Here is a 5,540-nt window from a genome sequence, read left to right as displayed (position 1 = left end):
ACTACAAAGGAGTTCTGTCTTGGCAGTTTGAAGTTTATATTTTTACTACACAATGGCTTTTGGTTATTCTTCCCTTTCATTGTTTGTCGAGACCTATTTTTACGATATTATTTGTGTCTTATTTTTTTTTAATATTTAGTTTTTTTTTCACGTTTTCATAATTCAACAAAAGAATAAAAAATAATGCAGAATATATGAAGATAATATGCCATTACTGCAGCAATCAGAACTGTGAGTAATATCCAATAGGAAATAGAACTATTGTAATTCGGGAAACTGTTTTAGGCTTTTATCTAGTATTTGCATAATTGGTGGACTTAAAAATAAGAAATGGGATATTGCAAATAATAATGATAACCTTAATGCAGAACTTTAATGAAAACTTTAATAATTATATTGAATTACAAAAATTCAAGAACCCAAAATCATTTAGTATCACGACTTCAAATTTATCCGATTTTAAAGACCAGCTTGATTGTAAGTTTAACAAGAAATTTTAACTTAATGGCCACACAAATAAAATCTTATATTGTTTATATATAATATTATTCATATTATTATATATAATACCAAACATATATGTTACATATCATATATACAATATAGGTATATATATTTATAAAATAATTAAACTCATTAAAATGAAAGCAGTTGATTTTGATGCAGCGGCGCACTACATCTTATTAAAACTATCGGGTTTCCAACGAGTTTTCCAGAATTCCTATGGTTCTTGCGAGGAATGTGGTAGCAAAATGGCGAAAAATCGCTAATTGAGATACATGGAAGTTAATCAATGGCCTGCCACTGCAACCAACACACTAACCAACCTATGGTATTATATATATTCATCGTTTGTTCATTAAATACAGCAGGATTATGGGTTATTGAATTTCCAGGTTGTAATGAGTAAATAACAAAATGGTGGCTTTTTCCTTCAGATAATTTACTACATATAAGATAAGTTTGATAGGTACTTGTCCATAGAAAGAGAAATTCTTCTTTCTGAAGAAGTATAGATTATAATATACAGATCATTTCTCAGCAACCCATACTAAATAAGATGATCTCAAACAAAAAAAAATTATTTATTGCTACGAATTATAAGATAATTTAAATATTTGGTATTAAAACTCTGCGTTAGTGTTAGGTATTATCTCTAGTCTGGTTTAGTTGTTAAGTCATATTAGTATAATGTGACTGCCTGATTACAAGTACTACTATATATCACGACAATATCGGCTTTCAAACTTATTTAAATTTAATAAAATATATTTTGAAACAAATTCAAGTGTTTTGACTATTAATGATATAATTTTATTGCATTACATAAAATATTTTGTGTATTTGAAGTCTATATTTTGTTGCCAATTGAGTGGAAGAGACGACTGAGTTTATATTATTCATTTTTACAGAGAACAAAAGCTCTATTATCTTAGCACCTATCCTCTGTACTATTCGTGTAAAGTATAAATCTTGCAAAAAGAGTTTGAAAATTTGTGTTAGAGTCATAAAATTTGTGAATAAATTTATTTTAGAGTTTTTATATCTATCTTAGGTATATCCATAAACCACCAAGAATGGTGAGACCAACAAGAAAGGATGTGAATATTTTCTTTTCACTCTTAAGACACTCGACTGCCAGTAACAGTTCATTATTTCTTTCATTAAATGTTGATTCGATGGCTAAGTTGACAAGTTGTTCTAAGCGATTAATAGTTAAAGCATTTTCTTCGACTAGCCTATCTACGTCAGTTGTATCTGACCCATCTCGACGTCGGGTTCTTACAATATTAATATGAGCACGACATATTGTTCTCATGCGATAACGAATAAACATAACTTCTGTTGAGTATTGTTTCTGGCACTCTAGATATAAGTCAGGATAGTCTTTCCTGATTTCTTCAGTTCCCAACTCTCGCATGGCGTTTACACGATGTAACCTCTCTGGTGCATACATTATATATTGGATCCAAATTTATTGGATCCAACAAATTAGACTATTAATTTTGTATTTTTATTTTTCAAACTGTAGCCAGGCAACAAATTTTTTCAATATTATAAATTAAAAATTATTTGATTTATAGAAGAATTTATTTTTTTTTTTGACAGTCATGACTTAATTTACTTTGTTATAAAAATGGATTTATTACTACAAGTAAAGATACAAATTATTTTGGATATATATATGTAGTAACAATCACTCAAGATCAAGTCTAAATCCATATCCACCAATTTCATTGTCTAAATCATAAAATTGGATAAGTGAGCTAACGGAAAATATTGGTATAACTGAAGGCTTATAAACCTAGCGCACAATTTTGATTGTATCCCCAATTTTTTCCAATTGCTTCCTTATACATGCAGGCTATAAAGCAGTTAGACCTTTATGTATTTTAGCAAATATTTTGAGTTGAGTTGAGTTCTATCGAAATTGAATTAACTGGTATTGCAAATTTGTTCTAAAAAATTGCTTATAAGAGTTAGCTACATATGTATAAATGTATGTCTAAATATATATAAATATATATCTAAATATATTTATTTAAATATATGTATCGAAATATGTATATCTTAATATATACCTAAATATATATATCTATATCTAAATATATATCTAAATATGTATATCTAAATATATACCTAAATACCTAAATATATATGTATACCTAAATATATGTATGTGTATCCAAATATATATATATATCTAAACATATCTATATATCTAAACATATGTATATATCTAAACATATGTATATATCTAAACATATGTATATATCTAAACATATGTATATATCTAAATATATATATATATATATCTAAATATATGTACCCAAACATATTAACCATTTTTTAAAAATAATCAGAATATATCTAAAAAAAAACTTCGATCCTGCCAGGAGTCGAACCTGGAATCTTCTGATCCGTAGTCAGACGCGTTATCCATTGCGCCACAGGACCACTTACGAAATCTCGACGGTAGTTCTGGTAAATGCGTAAGTATTTAATTTATTCATGTGCGTATTAAAAACTGATCACTTAAGTCATCACTTAATTAATGCGCCATGCTTAGATACATACGAGTATCTCATTTATTTCAAATTTTATTATCTGAGAGTGTAAGATTTAAACAAAAGATCGTTTGTATTGTAAATGGAAAACAAAAAATTAACAATAAAATTTAAATTTTTGTGTTGGCTTATAAAAAATGAAATACAGTGCTTTAGATTAGCTCAATGTATGTTTATATTGTTAGTATCTATGTATATATTGTTATTCATTTTATATGTATATAATTTGAAAAGATTTATCCAACAAAAATGTTTTATTATGACAATGTTAGAAGAGATCCAACCATATAGAGTGCTGGGTAATAGATAAGAAGATAAGCTGTATACGAATGATTAATACCTCCCAAAGAAGATATAAATAAGGATGTAGTTTACTTTATTACATTTATAATAACATAAATCTATTGCAATTGTAATTTTTATTCCATTCATAACTGCATATTAAAGGTTTCAATATAGTTTATATATAATGTTCAATATATAATGTTTACAATATAGAGATTTCAGAAAACTTTTGTAAAATATTTGACTTTATATACTCTCAAGCAGTTCTACGAGACGAGCTATCACATCACTATCTCTATTTCTGGACAAAGTTAGTATGTAAGTTATCATATAATTATTCTGGGACTACAGTTTAAAATTTTATAGAAATGACTAAAATTGTCTGAATATACTATATCAGTTAAATGTGTAATATTAAAATTATGTCATATATATATATGTCATACATATTTGCTGTATTTTAAATAATAATTCTCATATGCTTTAGTAAATCATCCGTTGGCTGGATAATGCAAACCAAAACCTTGACGAAGGAGGAAGTTAGTGAGGGAGGTAGTTTTGAAGTAAACGATTTAATATACCGTCTTGTTGAGTAGTGTTGAGTAGGACACTGACTGATTGCATGTAGCAAGCAAATTATTTTGCTTTGTTATTACTGCTATCCTTCTCTCCTAGTGGCGCTTAGGGCCTAATAGGGGTTACAGTGTAAGTTTATTTATATTAAAATGAAAAGTACTGAATATAAATTAGTTGTCAATTAACAATATGGTTGCCTCTAGATAGAGATTTCTAGTTTTCTTAGAGAATTATCAGAAATTATTTTAATATTAGTGTGAGCGTTCTATAGCTTCCATGAAGCTATTATACATAATCACGTAGTCATAAAAATAAACGAGTGTTCTTATATCAAATTCGTTGCAGTTCTTAAATCGTATTTAACTACATATTGGCAAATAAATTTATCGGTCGGTATACTAGTGCATTGCATTTGTAATTACCAGTTTCTGCACTTGCATAAGTCTAAAGTGCAATACGGTAATTTCCATTGCTTTTAATAGACATTTTATGTATATATTTAAAGTAGATTTTTTTAGTTTAAATTTATATATTATTTAACTGTAGTGTTCGCTTATCTAAAACTCATTTTACATTCTCAATGGGTTAAGTTCAGTCATTCGCCCCAATCACTCGCTCGCCCATTCGCCTAATTTGAATGACAATGAAAATGTAGTTTTGACTCGTGCAATAAAAATGGTTTTAATACGTTTTTGCATGTTTAATTATCTCGGTACAGTCGTAGATATTTTTAATAATAATTATATTTCACTGCATGCAAATGACTCTTAATTCAAATAACTACAAATTATGATTATTTTAAAACAAGACAAGTGAGTTTATTGACATCGAGACGCGAATGACACAGTTTAATTACCGCAACGCTTAGTTGAATTAATTAAATACTTATTTGAATTTAAATTAACTTTAGTTTTATAATTAAGTAATGCATTTGCATAAACTATATGAAAACTGTGCTAGTAAGTCTATCGGGGAGGGAAAAAATATATTCAGGAAATCGTGCTTTAATAATGATTTGTAATCACTTAATTGCAATCAATGGGTTTTGTCTGTTGTTAAGATTGATCAGCAATTCAATCAGTCATATATATTTTTCATAGTAATGTAACAGTTTTTTATTAAATATAATTAACACCATAGAATGTTGTGTGAAAAATCCCCAGAGTGGTTGTCAGTAGTAGTCTCATACAAGAACACAAAGGCACCATGAAATGTACTCAGACAACTTATTTGTAATGATGCTATTATATTGGGCGGATTGCCATATTATTACTCTGTTGTTAGAACCATTCCATAGCAGAGAAATAAGGAAGAACTTCTTAGTAGTTAATTAAGACTGAATTGAGATAACATTTTTGTTTGGGTTACGTCAGAAGTTAGGTTATTCACATAAAAGTTCCACCCTTCTTTATTACAACCTCACGCTCTCAATAAATTAAATGTTTAATATGTCTCTATAAATATATATGTATATATATATATATAATATGTATGTAATAAGCTCTAGAATGTTCTTGATTTCTTTGACTTGAAGGTTATATTCGGTATTTTAGTATTTTGATATTTGGAATTTTTCTAAGAGCGGGGTATAATATTGCTCCCGTTGTCAGC

General features: G+C 27.8%; 1 non-coding gene across 1 annotated transcript; it reads right to left on the bottom strand.

Moving 5' to 3' along the window:
• Nucleotides 1-2,885: 2,885 nt before the first annotated feature.
• On the bottom strand, nt 2,886-2,958 carry Trnar-acg. The gene has a single exon. It is a non-coding gene; the product is annotated as a tRNA-Arg (tRNA).
• Nucleotides 2,959-5,540: the final 2,582 nt, after the last annotated feature.

This window comes from Teleopsis dalmanni, unplaced genomic scaffold (assembly GCF_002237135.1).
Source record: "Teleopsis dalmanni isolate 2A unplaced genomic scaffold, ASM223713v2 unscaffolded_contig_1274, whole genome shotgun sequence".
NCBI classification, from domain to species: Eukaryota; Metazoa; Arthropoda; class Insecta; order Diptera; family Diopsidae; genus Teleopsis; species Teleopsis dalmanni.
This window is presented reverse-complemented; position numbering and strand designations above follow the sequence as displayed.